This window comes from Ambystoma mexicanum, chromosome 2q (genome assembly GCF_040938575.1).
Source record: "Ambystoma mexicanum isolate Mex_15411 chromosome 2q, UKY_AmexF1_1, whole genome shotgun sequence".
Taxonomy (NCBI): Eukaryota; Metazoa; Chordata; class Amphibia; order Caudata; family Ambystomatidae; genus Ambystoma; species Ambystoma mexicanum.
In genome coordinates, this window is record NC_090924.1 from 153,358,892 (window position 1) to 153,379,142 (window position 20,251).

Genomic DNA, 20,251 nt, shown 5'->3' on the forward strand with positions numbered 1-20,251 from the left:
ACAGACAGCCACACATGGCAGAGACAAGTGCCCCGAGGTAAGGTGAAGGTGCGCCAGTCTTTTTTAAGAAACCCACACAATGGGGGGAAACGGAGGAGGCTGGGATGCACCGGCAATGAGCCTGCGCGCCAGGACCAGGGATCCTGCGACGGTTTATCGGAGGTCTGACCTTAGGGGCACAAAGGGAAAGGGGTCCCTGCAACAGCCCCAGCTGCGCCCCTGGGAGGGAACCTCGGAGCGATTGATGTTCAAGCGACCCTCAGACAGGTGTATCTCCGGGAGAAAGCCCGGGCCGCAAGGTGCGTTCAAAGTGTCGATCAATTTGTCCTGCAATTCACACTAGTTCTCGCAACTAGCTGCGTTCTTCATCGATGGACGAGCAGAGTGATCCACTGCCAAGAGTCACAGCCAACTTTTTTTTTTTCCAATCATCACCCTGACCCTGCCATTGCAGCACCGCCTGTGGCGAGACAGCTCAGCTAGCTCCTCCACTTGGGAGTTGGACGAGACCATTGCGGTTTTAAAACAAACAAAAAAAAATCCCGGTGCTCAGCCCAGGAAGCCTGCCCTCTGCCTTCAGCAGCATGACGCTTCCCACTGGGATGGAGGCAGGCCGCTCTGCCGCCGGCCCACCCCACTCATCCTTCCCCAAACCCCTCTGCTCCCCTTTCAGGTGGGGGGGCCACAGAGGCGGGCCAGAGACAGGACAGGCAGGGGGGTCTGGTGGGATTGCTGTAGCCTTCAAACCCCAGCCCTGCTGCACGGGGCCGAGCACCAGGAACATGAGCAAGAGGGAAGGTCACCTTGTCGCCCGCCTGTCAAGTAAGCCTGCTCCGCCATGGCTCAGGGCTTGCGCCCGGCTTGCCGGGCCCCCGTCTGCCTGTCGGCTCCCGGCTGCCCCCATCCAGGACATCTCTGCCGACTGGGGTGCACCCACCAATGCCTGCCCGGGGGTCATAGAGAAGAGTGCACGCCCCCAGCTGGTGGAGCGCCGGCACGGTGAGGAGAGAGGGGGCCGCGCAGGACTCCCTCTCTGAGGCATGGTTGGGGACATTTGAAGAAAGGCTGTGGGTTCGCAAGTAAAGTCTGTGCGCTAGTAATAACTGATTGAAGTAGAAATTCTATCAAAAGTTGTGAAGTGTCAGCAGCATTACCACCCATGCAGCCAGACCACCCTGGCTGGAAATGGAAACTGGTAAAAGAGAGGGTGAGGTGGAGACGCGCTAGACACTGCAGCAATAAGGCACACAGATAATATAGTTGATGCTTTTAATTGTAGCAGAAACAGCCGACACGTGTTTCGACACGCTGGTCGTTCTCAAGGCGTACGCGAGGCAAATATGTTGATAAATCGTAGTGGGGTAATCCCACAAAAGAATGGATGGCGATGTAAGACTCACTAGAACATCGTATGCAGATCACAATCCCTGCCGTAATGGCCGTGTCAAATATATTACTCGTAATCGAGCGATCAAATAACAAGGAAATCCCAGAGAGCCTGGTTAGCGCATCCCCAGCAGATTAACCCAACCCTGCCAGGAGTCCCTGTCCATCTGCTGGCCGGACTGTAGCGCGAGGGGGGGCCCAGGCTGTGGGTGTGTGCGTCTGGGACGTAATCGCGGTCGGTCCACCAGCTGCTCTGCTGTTAATGATCGGATCCTTCATGCCCACACTCACAAGCAGATTCCCCAGCCCTACATGTCCCAATTCACACTCAAGTGCCCCATTTCTCCTTCCAAATACGCGTTCCAGATTCAAATGCCACCTCCCTCTGGACTCACATGCCACCATTCCTTTCTCCGAACCCACCAAAAGACACCAACATCCGTCTCTCGATAACTACACCAAGATGCTTCACCCGTGTCTCCAGAGCCACACCCATATGCTTCACCTCTACCTCCAGACTCGCACTCAGATGGCACCATCTGCCCTCTCTCTATACCCACACCAGGATTACCCCCATTCCTTCGACACACACATGCTCCCACCCCTCACATAGACCAACATCCTTCTCTCCAGACATACATACCCCATCCCTCCATTCACACCCAGATGCCCCTTCCTTCCCACTAGTGCTCCAGCCCTCACTCAGACCCACATGTTCCATCATTCCCCGACATGCCCACATTAAATGCCCTGTCCCTCCATTCCAGATCAACAATGCCCCCCTCGGATCCGGACTAGGTGCCCAATCCCTTCCTCAAGACCCATACCATAATGCCCCATGCTCCACACAGCAATATGCCCCCATTCCTCCCCTGACCAATGAGCCCCCATCCCTCCCTCCAGACCCACACCTAGATGTACCATCCCTCCCCAGACACAGACCCCCATTCATCCCATCAAACCCACACCAATGTGCTCCCATGCCCTCCCTCCAGACCCACACCAATGTCCCCATCCCACCCAAACCAGGATGCCCAAACCCATGTGCCCCATCCCTCCCATCAAACCAACACCAATGTGCCTCCATCCACTCCCTCCAGAGCCACACCAAGATGCCCCAATCCCACACACACCAGGATGCCCCATCCCACCCTCCAGACCAAAAGATGGCCCATACCTGTTCCAGACGACACCAATTTGCCCCATCCATTGCAAACCCCACCAAGATGCCACCATCCCTTCATTAACACAGCAAGATGCCCGCATTGTGCCCTCCAGACCCACACCTAGATGAACTATCCCTCCCCCAGACACAGACACCCATCCCTCCCATCAAACCCACACCAATGTGCCCCATCTCCTCCCTCCAGACACACACCAAGATGCCCCATCCCACCCTCCCAGCCCACACCCAGATGACTCATGTCAGTCTCCAGACCAACAGATGCACCATACCTGTTTGAGATCGACACCAATGCGCCCCCATCCAATGCAGACACCAAGAAGCCATCATCCCCCCTCCAGACCCACACCAATATGCCCCATCCCTCCCCCGACCCACAGCAATGTGCCCCCATCCCTCCCCAGACCAATGTGCCTGTCCCTCTCAAACCCACACTAATGTGCCCTCATCCCCTCCTTTCAGACCCACACCGATGTCCCCATCCAAACCAGGATGCCCCATCACTCCCTGCAGCACACCAATGTGCCCCGTACCTCCCCATACCCACACTAATGTGCCCCCATCGCCCCCCACACCAATGTGCCCATCCCTCCCATCAAACAGACACAAATGTGCCCCATCCCCTCTCTCCAGACCCACACCGATGTCCCCATCCACCCAAACCAGGATGCCCCATCCCTCCCTGCAGACCCACACCAATGTGCCCCGTCCCTCCCCAGATCCACAATGTGCCTCCATCGACCAATGTGCCCGTAGTTCTCATCAAACCCACACCAATGTGCCCCATCCCCTCCAGCCAGACCTACACTGATGTCTCCATCCAACCCACACCAGGATGCCCCATCCCTTTCTGCAGACCCACACCAAGATGCCACCATCCCTTCATTAACACAGCAAGATGCCCGCATTGTGCCCTCCAGACCCACACCTAGATGAACTATCCCTCCCCCAGACACAGACACCCATCCCTCCCATCAAACCCACACCAATGTGCCCCATCTCCTCCCTCCAGACACACACCAAGATGCCCCATCCCACCCTCCCAGCCCACACCTAGATGACTCATGTCAGTCTCCAGACCAACAGATGCACCATACCTGTTTGAGATCGACACCAATGCGCCCCCATCCAATGCAGACACCAAGAAGCCATCATCCCCCCTCCAGACCCACACCAATATGCCCCATCCCTCCCCCGACCCACAGCAATGTGCCCCCATCCCTCCCCAGACCAATGTGCCTGTCCCTCTCAAACCCACACTAATGTGCCCTCATCCCCTCCTTTCAGACCCACACCGATGTCCCCATCCAAACCAGGATGCCCCATCACTCCCTGCAGCACACCAATGTGCCCCGTACCTCCCCATACCCACACTAATGTGCCCCCATCGCCCCCCACACCAATGTGCCCATCCCTCCCATCAAACAGACACAAATGTGCCCCATCCCCTCTCTCCAGACCCACACCGATGTCCCCATCCACCCAAACCAGGATGCCCCATCCCTCCCTGCAGACCCACACCAATGTGCCCCGTCCCTCCCCAGATCCACAATGTGCCTCCATCGACCAATGTGCCCGTAGTTCTCATCAAACCCACACCAATGTGCCCCATCCCCTCCAGCCAGACCTACACTGATGTCTCCATCCAACCCACACCAGGATGCCCCATCCCTTTCTGCAGACCCACACCAATGTGCCCCCTCCCTAGACCCACAACATGCCCCATCCCTCCCCCACACCAATGTGCCCCACCCCTCAAATCAAACCGACATCAATGTGCCTCCATCCACTCCCGCCAGAGCCACACCAAGATGCCCCATCCCACCCTCTAGATGCACATAGATGTCCCCATCCCACTCTCCAGACCAACAGATGCCACATACCTATTTCAGACCCACACCAATGTGCCCCCATCCACTGCAGACTCCACAAAGATGCCACCATCCCTCCATCCACACAGCAAGATGCCCCATCCCACCCTCCAGATGCACACAGATGTCCCTATCCCACCCACAACAGGATGCCCCATCCCACTCTCCAGACCAACAGATGCCACATACTTGTTCCGGACACACACCAATGTGCCCCCATCCACACAGCCAGATGCCCCCATCCCGCCGCCCTCCAGATGCACACAGATATCCCCATCCAACTCAAACCAGGATGCCCCATCCCTCCCCGCACACCGACACCAATGTGCCCCGTCCCTGCCATTGAACCCACATCAATGTGCCCCATCCCTCCCATCAAACCGACAACGATGTGCCTGTATCCACTCCCGTCAGAGCCACACCAAGAGGCCCCCATCGCACCCTCCAGATGCACACCCATGTCCCACCCACAGCAGGATGCCCCATCGCACCCTCCAGAACAACAGATGCCACATACCTTTTCCAAACTGACACCAATGTGCCACCATCCATTGCAGAACCCACCAAGATGCCACCATCCCTCCATTTGCAGAACCCACCAAGATGCCACCATCCCTCCATCCACACAGCAAGATGCCCCCATCCTGCCCTCCAGACCCATAGCTGGATTAACCACCCCTCCTCCCAGACCCACACCGATGTCCCCATCACACCCAAACCAGGATGCCCCATCCCTCCCAGCAGACCCACACCAATATGCCCAGCCCCTCCCATCAAACCCACATCAATGTGCCCCATCCCTCCCATAAAACCAACGTGCCTCCATCCACTCTCTTTAGAGCCACACCAAGATGTCCCCATTCCACCCACACCAGGATTCCCCATCCCACCCTCAGACTAACATATGCCCCATGCCTGTTCCAAACTGACACCAATGTGCCACCATCCATTGCTGACCCCACCAAGATGCCACTATCCCTCCATCTGCACAGCAAGTTGCCCCCATCCTGCCCTCCAGACCCACACCTTAGATGAACCAATGCCACCTCCCAGACCCACAATCCCCTCCCCCCAACCAATGTCCCCATCCCTCCCATCAAACCCACACCAATGTGCGTCCATCCCCTCCCTCTGGAGCCACACCAAGATGCCCCACCAAGATGCCCCATCCCACCCTACACCTAGATGACCCATGCCACCCTCCAGACCAACAGATGCCCCATACCTGTTTCAGACCGACACCAATGTGCCCCTATCCATTTCCGACCCCAGCAAGATGCCACCATCCCTCCCTCCAGACCCACACCTATGCCCCATCCCTCCCCCACCAATGTGCCCCATCCCTCCACAGACCAATGTGCCAGTCCCTCCCATCAAACCCACACCAATGTGTCCCATCCCCTCCCTCCAGACCCACACTGTTGTCCCATGCAACCCACACCAGGATGCCCCATTCCTCCCCGCAGACCCACACCAATGTGCCCCATCCCTCCCATCAAACCCACACCAATGTGCCCCATCCCTCCCATTAAACCGACAACAATGTGCCTCCATCAACTCCGTCCAGAGCCACACCAAGATGCCTCCATCCCACTCTCCAGATGCACACTGATGTCCCCATCCCACCCACAACTGGATGCCCCACCCCCCAAACCAACAGATGCCCCATACCTGATCCAGACCGACACCAATGTGCCCCTGTCCATTGCACACCCCCTCCAAGATGCCACCATCCCTCCATCCACACAAGATGCCCCCATCCCGCACTCCAGACCCATGCCTCGATGAGCCATCCCTCCCCCAGACCCACTATGTGCCATCATCACTCCCCAGAAACAGACCAATGTCCCATCCCTCCCATCAAACCCACAGCAATGTGCCACCATCCCCTCCCTCCAGAGCCACCCCAAGATGCCCCATTCAACCTTCCCAACCCACACCTAAATGACCCCTGCCTCCCTCCAGGCCAACAGATGCCCCATACCTGTTTCAGACCAACACCAATGTGCCCCCATCTATCCATTGCAGACCCCTCCAAGATGCCCCCATACCACCCTCCAGAACCACACCCATTTGCCCCATCCCTCCCCCAGACCCACACCAATGTACCCCATCCCTGCCTCCAGACCACTGTGTCCCTATCCCTCCAGACCCATACCAATGTGCCCCATCCCTCCCTCTAGACCAGTGGTCTTCCAACTTTTTGGCCTGGGCCCCCCTGAGCAGAATTTGGGTAGGCACCCCCCACCAAAAATGCCAAATGGACTGTATATACAAATGGCTATGAACAATTGCGCACCGTCACTGCACCCTACTCCCAGTATAGTCCCTGGGCTCCCCCACCTGCTCCCATCACAGTTGTTGGGCTCCCTCATCCCACTCCTACCCAGTCCTGGGCTCTCCCCACCCCATCACACACCCTGGGGTCTCCCAAACCTGCTCCCCCCACTATTCCAGCGTTCACACCCATCCTGCTCCCACCACAGTCCCTGGACTCCCCCACCCCGTTCCCAATACAGTTCGAGGGCCAGTGGGAGCTGGTGAATTTTTTAAGTGGAGAGTAATAAATATTTGCCACAAATGCCATAGCGACCGAGCGCAGTGAGGGAGCCCAAACCAATCAAGGGTGGTTCGGGGGGTTGTCCCACCGTGATTTCTTTTTAGATAATGGGTTAAAATGTTGCATTTTACAGCATAGTAAAATGGGTGAAAAGCCAAACAGTTTGCAATTGGCACTGAGGGGCCAAGGTGGAAAGCATAGTATTTTTGACTGGACATTGATGATAGATATCCAGTAAAAAAAAAAAAAAATCATCAAAAAAATAACATCCCTGTCCCCTGGGCTCCACATCACCTCAGAAGGAGAGCTGATTTTAGCAGGTGGGGAGGGGGATTGTGTAACAAAGGCAGTTGTACAATCCCACCCACCACGCACTCGCTAAAATAAGCTCAACGGAGCAAAACACACACAGCAATCACTATATCATTCATACAAGAACCTATCATCATACACTCACTCATAATACAAGCATAGACACATCCATACACATATTTAAGTAAAAAATAAATAAACATAAACATACCTCCTGCAGGGGCCTGGGGATGCATGCTGAAATGCTCCAGGTTGCTCTCTCCGTATGTGCGCGGAGGCACAGGAGCTCCCCCTCGCACATACATACATTCAGTGCCCCAGCCAGCATGTCCAATGAGCTCTGCAAAGCTAGCGAAGCAAAACGCCCACAGCCTTGCATGGTTCAGTGAGAATGTGCGGCTGAGGAACAGTTCAGCCAGCAATGGAGCACTCCCTCGGCTGGAAAAAGCAGCTGAGGGAGTGCTCAGTGTTTCACTGGGCTGACTCCTCCATAATGGGTGAGGGGGCCACTGGATGGACGCCCCCTTACCCATTATGGATAAGCTGCCAGGCTTGGACTGGCCTATAATGCAATAGGGCAATGTCCGTACCAAAAATGCAAAATGCTAGTGTAGGATAGTCAAAATGGGCCACTTTTCTGGCCAATGTGGCCCAGTTTGATGAGTTACTTCACTATGCAGCTAATAGTTTTGACCATTGTTACTGAATAAATATTCTTTAAATATCACACTTTGCTTACATTTTGACAAAAAACACCCTCTTGGGTACTAGTCAAACAGCCTGTGACTAAAGGAATTAATATCCATTTGCAATTGCGGGCCGCTTTTTTATTGGTGCCTGAGACAGTTTTATGGTCCTGTCCGACCATGTGAGCTGCCCCAGCCCATTTCCTCCAATCTAAAAAAAATAAAGATTTTTTTATTTTTACATTTCATGCTGGGCTCTCGCGCCTCCCCCGCCTCCTCCCGGGATGCACTTGGAGGTCGCGCCCCAAAGTTTGAAGACCGCTGCTCTAGACAGTGCTTTAAGTGGGGTAAGAAATTGAGGGGGGGGCCTCATTTGGGGGCTTGGCTTGCCTGATGGGCATGGCCTAAATTCTGAAGACGTGGCCTAAAGAAGAGCATGTGCCGGGAGGATAGGTCAGCTGCAACGTGCTCGCCTTGGAAGCAAGATGACCCGAAGCAACACAGGTTCGATCGCCGGGTCAGTGCTTAGAAACCTCTGGGTATTGTAGCGCGTTATAAATTGTCCCGATTGTCACTGTTCCAATCCCTTAGATACCTCTCTTCCCCTTTCTTCAACACTCTCCTCACCCGAGCTGCTGGAATCAATGTCCTCAGATTGTAGGTGCCGTCTTGTTAGGTAGTCTTTCTCCTTTTTCAGTTGTATCTGCCTGCCACTGAAGGAAGCCACAGTGAATGCTTGTGAGACAGCAGACCAGTGGCTCCTTTTCCGGGGGCAAGCCGGAAATAAGGGAAAAAGCCTTCCAGGCAGAAAAACCCCTTATGTGGCACGAGGATGGGCCCTTCTTCACTCCGTAGAAGATTCCAATGCAATGGTGTAGATGGTGGAGGATAATTCTTCAGGAAGGAGGAAGGCACCTGGCAGGTAGGCGTGGTTGCAGTCCAGGACCGGAGAAAACGTGACACCAGCTCCGGTACGCAGGAGCGGAGAATGGAAGGATCCGGAGTACCGGTCACAGAAAGAAGGAACGAAGAAAAAAGAGAGATAAGGTAAGAAGGGGAGAAAGGGAGAGCGGGCGCCGTCTCTCGGGAGGCGGAGACCTGCCGCCGAAAAAGAGGAACAGGAAAGGAGAGCTGCAGCGGGACTGCGTGAACTGAATACTTTGCGAAAGGAAGCGAAGCCGAAGGAAATATAGGAAATAAATGCTTGTAGAGCGGAGAGACAGAAACACACTAGGGTAAGACCCGGGAGACGGAAACCAATCCGAAGGGGTTGCAATGCGAAGCTCGCCGGGGGGCAGAGGAATAAGTACTCCCGGCAAGCGCCGCGGCCGGAACAACTAGAGCAACACCCTACAAAACAAAAAAAGAGGAAGGACAACTACTCTCTAACCCTGTACCGCACTCGCCAATGCGGAAGTATCCACCAATCACGGCCGCGAATGACATAAATAAGCAACTAAGATAAACAACTACGCAACTAAAACAAGCAATTGCTGTAACAGCGCCTCAATGCCCACGGGCTGTGTGAGCGCTTTAAAAATGCAAATAAATAAAATAAATAATGTAAAAATGAACAGAGGTGGTCTCGTCTAAACAACTAAGCGCATACTGCAACACTGTTGGTACAACCAAAACGTGTGTTCCTGGGCAAATCATTTAATTGCACTGTTCAGGGTGAGGCTTTTTAAAAAGAGAGAAAAATGACTGCTTTCAATATAAAATACAAGTAGTCCTTGCATTCGGGGAGGGGGGCCTACAACAACTTTTTTCTCAGGGGGAAATCGACATAAAAAAAGTTGTATACCACTGCCATTGCCCAATGGGGCCAGGGCATGGTTGCAGAGCCCAGCGCCCGAACATGGGTGTGCTGCCGACAGGGTAATGCGCTTTTTCCCCGGTAGTGTGCTTTTCGTAGCCAACATCTTCCACCTGTGACAGGGGTAAGGTGACAGGTGGAAGATGTTGGCTACGAAAAGCACACTATCGGGGGCTCTCATATCCCCCCATCCCCAACAAGCAAACATAAAAGTTTACAAATGGTTCCATCTTTAAATGCACTGGGGTGTCCTCTGGAGTGAAGTTAATAAGAGACGGTTATGACCGTGTGAGGAAGAGAGGGGGGGAGCGGGGCAGAGGCGGTGTGTGTGTTTGGGTTCCACTGATAGGTCAAAGTTGCTCTATGCGTCCGTTCTCAGCTCTGTTCTTGCAAATGCTATAATTGTTACGAACCGTTCCCAACGGTGGTCTTTTCTGCGCCGGTGGCGCTTCATGCCATCTATTCACGCCGTCACTCCCAAGATGGCGTCGCGGAATCGAATGGACGGTCTAGAACCCATTCCATCCATTGAGGAAACTCCGCCCGGTGATTTGATCACGTTACTTAAACCGCCGGAATGGAAGACTCAGCGCGTTGCTACTGCTGTTAGTGGTCACGCTCCGTAAGTCTTCGCTTAGGAGAAATACTGGAATTTCGTTTCCAAATTGGTTCCAACCTTCCACCTCCTCCCTTTATTGAAACCTGCTTGTCTATCCTCTTTTCTCTTTCCCAGGCTGACCGCGACCAATCACTGTCACTTCATAGCGTTCAAGAGCTTGTTACCGGTGAAGTCGCCTTCAGACCTGCTCACAGTCCGTAGGTTACCTCCCTTCGATTCACATTTCATCACACAGGAAGCCTCGTTCTATACTTACCTCTCATTGTTTCCCCCTCGTGTCTATTCATTAGGAATCTCCGGACTACATCTCCCATCATTCATCCTGGGAATCTCCATTCACATCCCCCTTCGTACTCAGAGTGGGTAGGTGGAGCCAAATCCCTTACATATTCCTACAACCTGTCTTCTCTAAAAACATCACTGACCTTGTTTTCTTCCTCTCCCAAAGTTCCCGCCGGTCCCGAACCTCTCAACAAACCCACCTCCGAGAATCGGCATAGCAATCGGCGAACTATCGGAGAACCTCCGGGAGAAACCCGCACGCTGAAACATTTCCACCTCGAGGCTGCAGCAGAAGTCTTGTCAAATCCCATTAACTCAACGCTCTCAAGCGGCACAGGGTTTTTTCCCCTTTACAAAGGGTTTCCCTGCCGCATCCTTATTTTGCCGAGTTAGAGGCGAAGGGAGGGTGTAACAGGTGAACTCCTGATAGCCTCATCTCACTATTGAAAACAAGGTAGGAAATCTCCAGTTGTTGTGTGGTGTTGGGGGGAAACTGAGTGAGCCATTACGTTCCCACAGTTACAACTAACTCTAAAGTTAACAATAATGGCCCCTAAAATTAATTAATTAATTCCTTCCTTCCTCCTCCTCTTCTGTCCCCTCATAAGGCCTCCCGCCTCCCCTCACCTGTCCCTCCCGACTGTACTTATTCTGACATCTGCCTCTGTCACTGCCCCCCACACCCCTGTGTTGTGTCCCTCTCCTGCCGAGCGCTGCTGCCACCTGGTTGTCCTGCTTCCCCTGGAGTTCCGTCATGGGGTTAAGGGGTCAAACATCGACACCCTTTTGTCTCCATTCCTACTGTGCCTGTTACTCTCTGCCATATGCTGTAAATGGCACTACGGGGACGCTGAGCTGTGACTAACAAAAGTGCCAGCCAGCCCCAGCTTTGCGCAAACTTGTTTGAGCGAAGCCGTGACTGCCCTGCACTTCTGTCAATCACAGCTGCCTGCCTTGATGACGGCAGGCTCATCTCCCGTTGCGGCTCTGGCGGGACAATAACCCGCTGTCAAGTGTTGTGACCAGAGGGCCCCAGCTCAGCCTCACTTTTTGGAGACTTGCAGGCCCCGGCCCACTTAAAGCACTGGCTCTAGACCAATACCATAATGCCCCATCCTCCCTCCACATAGCAAGATGCCCCGTCCCCGTTGCAGACCCACACCAAGAAGCCCATATGTGTTTCTCGAACCACACGGAGATACCCCCAGCCGAGCCCCTCTAAAACCACCCATCCTCAACACACCATCAAACATTAAATTACTGTATTAGCCCCCTTTGATCAGTTAAACACCACCATCCACTGTCCCTGTTCCTTTTATTAGCCCTCCACACCTTTCAGCTTGAATAGCTGAACACATAGCTCTCAACCATTTGTGTTGCAAAGGCGGGTGAAATCACCCGATTTTGTTTTTGGCGGGTGAGACGCCCATTGGAATGAATGGGAGTGCAGGAGGCTTGGCGGGTGAGTCAGCCCTTTACAAGGCGGGTGACACCCGCCAAAAGCTGAGAGCTATGTGAACATGATCTTTAAAGTAAAAATAATTTTCCGCTCCATAGTCTCAATCCTGTTGTCTTGCAGGAACGTTCCTGGTATCCCGAGGAAAATGCAAATTGTATTCTCAGCCAGCCAAGAGAACACAGATTCCCGTTGCTTTTGCCCCGGCAGCCAGAACCTTCCCACTCACTAAAATTGCTCCAAAATTCACAATTAGGAGAGTAGGCGGGCGGTTGCTATGGTCCATTTCTCGGACGCGAACTAGCCCAGGGTTAATGCTTGCTATCTGATTGTGCTTGTATTACTACGGCTTGTTAGTGTTTCCGGGTAAGGAGACCGAAACGAACGCCACACAGCCGATTGTTTCAGTCTCCCAACTTCCTGTTATATATTCACAGAAGACGGAGGGAATTAGGTGGCACACCGGCAGTTTTGGTCGCTTCCACTGAGGCCTCATTGGAGAGGGGCAGTTTGAGGCGTATGGTGGGACACGCTTGTACAGTGCCTCCAATAGACCCGGAGCAGCAGGTGGGAGCGTTTGTGAACGAGGTCGTGTCATGTGAGCGGCCGCTGCGCACGGGGCGGATCTTAAAGCTCAACGTTATAGTTGCTGGTGTATTTGAAATATGGTTGGCATCTTTCAGATACAGCTGTGTGGGATTAGATCGGAAATATGCACATTGCTATAGTTCTGTCTGTTTAAATTGTAACCAGTGTCCGCTGATGTGAATATGTTGTTGCAAACCGAATTGGCCGTTAAAGCGCACTGAGGCCGATTAACGTATTGGCGGATGGCAGCAAGAAACTGCTTAGTTTTTATTAAATCTGTGAGTCCACTCCGCTAAATCGGGGCTAATCGTGTCTAGGCGTGCTGACCCTACAATACCATTAGGTTGAGTGTTTTAAGATGCAACAAATAAATGTAGGTGTATAACAACATGACGTTAAAACCTCTATTCATTGACTATCAATCCATCAGATCGCTCTACCTTTTCAAAAGGTGTACCGCGACTGTGAAATGGAACGCAAGTCTAACTTTATCTTTTTTTTAAATCTGTTGGTTTGAATAGACCTTTATAGGGGAAAAAGGGCAGGAACCTGGGTGTTTTTGCCAAACCTTGAATGTTGGCACTTGAGCATTATTTAAGAAGTACCACTCGGCGCTAGACTAGAACAACTGCCTCTGTAACAATTCATTAAAATATATATCTCAGTAGTACAATTAATGCATTTCTCGTACACACCCACACTTAAGGCAACTTCTGCTCATTGCAAAATCTTCCATCATTATTTGGAAAACTAGGACAGAGGAGTTTCATTAATAGGGCTGTGGTGGTTGAGTCTCATTTGATTGGACCCATCTTCAATCGACACAGATGAGTATTAATCATTTGTTTATCAAGCAAATATCAGGGTGGCCTAGGCAAATGTGGTAATTGTATTTCTTCCTTCACTCTATTTCCTTGTGATCTCCTTGCTTCCCAGTGTGCAGGAGAATCCCTTTCTGGCGCTCTCTCGGCTTCACCAACTTGTTCCCCGTGTGATGCTTGCCGCGCTCTCTAAGCTTGCACCATCATCATTACCACCACCACATCTCTCCACCTTTAGGGAGGGAAGGGGATTCGGGGAAAGTAAACCACTGATATTTTCTAGTCCTTATATAGCAGTGGCCTATCTCAAAATAGTGCACCCCCTTCCCGAACTCTGCTGAGGGGAGGCTGTTGGGGAGAATTTTCATTTCTGTGCTAATTCCCTTCAACCTTAGAGACCCCAAGCTCTTTTGCTGGACTTAGGGCTTGTGATTTTTTGTTTCCCTCCTGAGTGAGTGGGACCTTTGTCACTCCCGCATGTATTTTTCCTGACTGTAATGTCTGTGTTTTACTGTTTTATGGAGTCTGACAAACTCCATAGGCATGTGCTTTTTGTATAGGGACACATGCAGTGCCACTAAGAGTTCCTTGGACTTCTCTTAGTGTTTAATTACATTTTCTTGGGTTAACTAGAATAGTGAGATCTGTCTTGCTTACCTTTCTCTTTGTGGGACCAGCACGCACCACCCTATGTGGAGAGCTGCAGGGTTGCTTCGTAATTCCCTCTCCCACTTCTCATGTAAAAAATGTTGTTACACTAACTTACTTTAAATGGCTGGTGGCAGTCGTTTACTTTTACTACCAGTGTGCATTTCTATTGCAGGCTAAACCCTCAGCTGCAGTACAGCACCCATGGCTGACCATATTTTCCAAAATGGCGTCTCTTCTTTTTTTGCCATTTTCTGTTTTAGTTCCTGCTTGGCTTTTACTCTATCAGTTGAAACCAGTTTGAGACCTTTTGTTTGTGTTTCCCTTTGGAAAGGCAGGAAGAGAGGGAGGGCCCCGAAACTTCCCTGTCCTTTATCTCAAGGTGTGCCTGAGTGAAACCAGTCCTGATTGGCCGGACCCTGATGTCTGATTGACAGCCCAGGCTGTGAATTTTTGGAGAGGAACATCCGAAGAAGAAGACGAGACTCCAGCGCACCCCCCAGGACCGCCAAGTGCCCGGTGAAGTCCTGCAGCTGTACTGACCCCGTTCGACTGGGAAGACCCGTACAGGACGACTTCCTCTCTTGGGCTGGTGGGACCAACTAGCCTCAAGACAAGCTTTTATTTGGCGCAACTCCCGACTTGCTCTGCCTCTCCAGAGCTGCAGAAGCCCAATGCCTGGGGTCCTGTGACCATTGAAAAGTGCATCGTCTTGCGAAATCAGAATCGGTCCAAATCTTCGTGGGTATCCAGAGGACCCTATAGGAGCAGGAAATCCTGATTCCCCTCACCAGAGTCCAGGATCGAGGGAGCAAGCTTCTTGTAGAATTGGACCTATCTATTTGCACTGGGTGCACACAGTGCTGCTAGTAGAATACAGCTATGTCATATGGAATGTGATGGGACCTGAGGGTTCCAGGAACTACAGTTGGGAACACAGGATGGGAGAACCTTACTGAAAGGATGTCATCTGTTTAGCTCCCTGCCCCTTTCTATATAACTAGCCCTGTAACTCTGTAACTTATAAATAAACTCACTCCTTTTATATATACTGGTCTCCTGTGCCTTACCTGAATCCAGATGTCTTCTTACCATCCCCGATACTACACTTCTTCATTCAGAGTGTTCGTTCTTAATCGACGCAGAGAAAAAGGCGCCAAAACACTGAAGTGCTGCTGAAACGAAGGAAATCCATTGCTGGGAGTCCCTCTCCCGAGTACTGCCGCAGTAGCCCGCCAGATGTCATCCCTTTCATCACCACGACCAAGGTCCAGTAACAAGGGTCTGCCAAGCTGTAGCCAGAAGAAATCAAGCTAGCACATTTTTCTTTTTTTTCACAGGTACTTTGGGGCTTGAGATTTTCACCTTTTTTGCCTAAAGATATGCTTCCTATCTTGTAAGTCGTTTTTGGAGTTGATCTCCACTCGCCTGCACTGACTTAACAACTTGTGCTCCTACAAAGTAGCTCACTTGACTTACTGTGATTTCTGTTGAACTTACTAACTTTGTCTAGACTTTATCTAAGAAGAAGTGCATCAGAACTATTGACTTTGTCCATGGAATTTGGCTGTTCCGGCTCCCTAAATCACTCACCTGAGTCTAATGGCTTAGGCAATACTTGTTCCCTCATAGGTTATAATTGTGGACACTATTATTGCTGGGATAAAAACTTACCTGCCTCCCTTTAGGAGATTGTAATTGTTTTACAAACTGTTGAAAGTATGTTCTAAATCTTATTCTAACCGTTCCTTCCTTTCACTAGTCAATAAATGACTTGTTAACTGAAATAACTGCAATACTGACCTTTACTGAAGTGACTCTGTGTGCTGGAACATGTGTTGGCATAAGAAAGAAGTCTTTATCAACTTTTTTTTCTTTTTAAAAACTGAATCCTAACTTTGAATGTTATTAGTAGATAAAGCTTTTTAAAGAATGTTTATTTAAGCCTTGTGTATATTTTAAATTATTTATATATAACTTTGTGTGTGTTACTTGGCTACTTGTACTTGCTGATTTTCAATTGTACAGCTCTACCGTCCACATTACCCCTCTTAAGATAGGCCTGGCGGCTCAGTCACACTACCAACTGATGTAGTACAGGCCTATATTAAAATGTGGGTTGCCTAATACCAAGCACATAAGTTCATGTGTAGTCTTCACCACTTGGACTGCTTACCTAACGGGGGCCCCTCTCAAGTTCCTTGCAGAAGCGCAAGCCACTCCAGACTCCTGGGCACAACGCATGCACAGTGTTCAGGATGATCATGCAGTCGCACAATGTGAACGATGGCATTATGATTTTTTAATCAAACTGTGTATCATTCTCCTAAAGTAGAAATCAGGCTGCAACACTTGGCATCGAAATGTACAAGACAGCACTGTGCACAGCCAATAAAATAACTGCATGTCAGTGGCAGAGGCAGCTTTTGGTTCCAGTGGCAACAGGCCACCACTGAGTGGGTATTAGCATTGTAAACAATTCACTCCTCACTGATGTGTGATGAAGCAGCGGAATTTGTCCCTTCTCCCCAAGGGGTAGGACCCCTAGGCACGTGAGCCCACTGCGCAATAGCCTTACTAGGAGTATAGGTAAGTGGGACCTCACCGGGATAGACGCACCATTAGGGGACAAGGACTCTTGTTCCCATGAGGAACTCCCTAACGCTGGACATATTGTAGCTTACATGGGATGCTCAAAAGGACCAGAAGACATAGAATATCAGGACTCGGACGAAGAAACATTTAGTCGATGTCATTATCGTTGGCGGAAAGAGCATATCCCTTTAAATAAAAATTAGCAATCTACTGGGACAAGGAGGTTGATTAATGAGCCGTCCATGAGAAGGCAACTAGAAGAGAGAAACAAGCATTTCCGTAGCTTGGGGAACTCCCACAATACGTAGCACCTATGGAAGACGGAAACCCGGAGAGAAATCGGCTTAGCTTAAGCCTGCAAGAAGATGGTGGCAAAGTCACGAATGTCAAGCCGTGGTGGATGGTTCTTCATTATTTGCTTCAAGGGGCAGACTTGAAAAATAATCAAGTTGGGTGTTTTGACACCCAGTAATGTTTTCAATTGAATAATTAAACTCTTTGAAGCTAATTTAGCTCAGAGAGGCGTGAAAGTTCCTCAGGTGCCAGTATGTTCACCAGGGGCTTGGGGTCAGTCTGCAGTTGAAATTGTCGGCCCCACTGGTATGTTTGAAAGTGGGTAGCTGCCCATTTACACACTAAAATTTCTCCAACGATGACAGATAGTGTCTGAGTCTCGGTTTCTGGTAGGCAAATGCTATTCTTTATTTTTTGTGTCCTATTTTCTTTTATTGTTGCTTCAGAGCCGCTCCCAGCCCACATGCAGTGGCATCCAAAGCCAATATTGGTTGTAGTTTAAAGGCTGTAGGCACGGTGCATTCACTATTGCCACTTTGATATTTACCCCTTTGCAGTCTTCCGACCACTCAAATCTAGCACCGTTCTGTAATAACGCCTTCATGCCCGCAATTGTGACAGAGAAGTTCTTGACAAACTTCACATAGTACTCGGCCATTTCTCGGCTAGTACTCCTGAAATGTTCTTTACTAGGCTGTCTTTGGGATGTATTCCTTCCTAAGAAATTGTATAGTATAGCTGATAATCCAGTCTTTTTTGTTTGTAGAAAAGAACACTTGTACTTTCAGGCATTAAGACCACATTACCACATTTGCACTGAGGGGCTTTGTCCAATGTCTCTTTGAAGTCTTCCTTCGTTTGGCCATGAATTAGTATGTCATCTTGAAAGTACTCAACTCCAGCTGTGCCTTCCAACGTAATCATCATCTGCCTAGGCAATACTGATGCTGCCAAAGAGAGGCAAACAACATCTGTGTGTATTGGAAGACCCCAAACGGGGTGGTAAAGGCTGTGAGATGTTTGGATTTGGGGTGCAGTCTTATTTCGTGGTATGTGCTTCTCATGCCCAATTTGGAGAATGCAGTGGCACATTTTAGAGACGGTACCAGTTCTGAAATGTTAGGTAGCAGAACATTGTTGCAGATGGCTCCATGATTCAAGTTTCATAAGTTGATGCACAAACTCTGTTTCTGTGTGTCTGCTTCTCGTGACCACTATCTGGGCGAGCATTCAGTGGCCCCCACCTGTTCGATCACTCCTTTTTGGAACAAGCTTGCTAAAATCCCTGAGTTCTGCTCTTGCTGTTAAAGCTACTGTGTTCACTTTGTGTTTGATCACTATGGCATTTTTCTTACTCTTATCTTGTGGGTGTAACCTTTTGAGCTTTCCTTTTGATGGGACGCCTTTAAATTTATGGCTTATGCTCCATCGTTTGGGTAGAGTTTCATATCCAATCTAGCTTGATGAAGGCAACCTAGACAGGTCTTGCAAATTGTTAAAAATCGCACTAGACCTGTAGGGTGAGTACCTTAGTTTATAGACTCGCCCCAAGGGGACTGGTGACAAAATATTTACGTTTTGTTTTTTTAAATTTTTTTTAAATTTTGTAAATGGTGCATGTCGCCTTAATCAAACATCATATTTGGTGCAATGCTGCCAAGCATGCACAGTAAAACTTGCTTTTGCCATTTACTACAAACACAAACAGTGTGTGTTTGCATTAAATGGACAATACGTTTGTAACATCCTCATCCTCTCCAGCAAGGTCGAGTATCGTGCAAATGGTACTGGCCCTTCATAAAAACTACTAGCCAGTGGGCTAGTAGATTTTTCGAGCCCTGCTAGAACTGGGCTGCCTCATGTTACTATGTGGAGACTGCCTTGCAATTTTATTGTACATCTGATGTACCTCAATACTGTGATGGTTTCTCTGTCAAAATTAAACCATCTTCCTCCTCCTACTTATAGGTTAGTCTTTGCCTGGCCATGGGTCTTTGTAGGCATCCATGGATAAGGTTATGCAGGTGGCACCTGTGTCAGCCAGAATGCACATGCTCGCCTCTCCTTAGGGTAACTTGCACATGGGCTTGGGCCTCTTCAACCTTTTCACTCCATCTGACTCATTGGAAAACTCCTTTTGTGAGGTTCTTCTGGTAGTGTTGAGCTTCTGGATCTGCTCTCTTTGCATAACCATGCCCAGGCACACTTTTGGTCTTGCAAGCTTTGGCAAAGTGTCTGTATCTTAGAATCTTGTGCACTTTTCATCCTTTTCAGGGCAGTTTGTGTCACTTATGTGGTGCTTGTATCATTCTCAGTAACGCTATTCTTTTAGCCTGTTAGTTTCACTCCCCAACAAGTGTGCTTGTTCCTACGATTCTCTGGATTTTGGCTTATTGCATCCCCTTTTCCTGGGACTTGTATGCTGTGTGATTTTCAGCTGCTGTGTGTCTTGCTGTTTGTAGTCAGTGATTTTTATTTAGGTTGGCATCCTGGCTTTGCACTAGTTTCTCTTGTATGTGGGTATTCGTGCAACCTAGCAATATCATCTCTCATAGCGCTTTGCTTGCATTGGCTCTAAAATTACATCATATGGACAACTCCCGTAAGTATTCATCGATGGTTTCGTTTGTGCCTTGCCTCATGTTGTATAATTTCAGCTGGTGTTTCTTCATCATTTTCGTTATTTGGAATCATTCCTTTTCATGGCTTCCTTGTATCTGTCGTCAATCTGTTCCCTATCTTTGCTCCCAGTGGCTTGATTTAGGTTTTAACGTTTTATTGCCACTGGACCCATAGTATTTTGAGCGCTAGGTGTTTGCATGAATGGTGGTCCTGCTGCAATCCCTTGTTCCTTGATAGATTTCACCCTGTGCTCTTACACCTCTGAGTTCATCTGGTTCTTCCAGCATCCCATCCTCGTCACCACTGTGATAGTTGAGTCACATGCTACCTTTCGTTTGATTTGCCTACGCTTCAATCAATAGACTGCCACACCAGTGAATATGATCTGCTTCAGCGTCTTGCCTTGGTGTAATGTATATTTGCAAGATTGTTTTATATGTGTGCACTTTTATGACAAAGGCCAAAATAAAGTATTTGATGATCTGATTATGAATGTATTCATAAAGCTAACT

The 20,251-nt window shown here is 50.0% G+C and overlaps 1 protein-coding gene and 1 non-coding gene across 2 annotated transcripts in view; one reads left to right on the forward strand and one right to left on the reverse strand.

The window, feature by feature from the left end:
• Positions 1-253: 253 nt before the first annotated feature.
• On the reverse strand, positions 254-404 carry LOC138570684 (5.8S ribosomal RNA). The gene has a single exon (XR_011303720.1). It is a non-coding gene; the product is annotated as a 5.8S ribosomal RNA (ribosomal RNA).
• A 12,181-nt stretch (positions 405-12,585) lies between these two features.
• C2QH1orf35 (chromosome 2q C1orf35 homolog) overlaps positions 12,586-20,251 on the forward strand; it is a 458,870-nt gene continuing 451,204 nt past the window's right edge. Inside the window, exon 1 of the mRNA XM_069647075.1 lies at positions 12,586-12,738. The gene's annotated coding sequence lies outside the window, so the exon portion shown is untranslated. The remainder of the gene's footprint in view (positions 12,739-20,251) is intronic.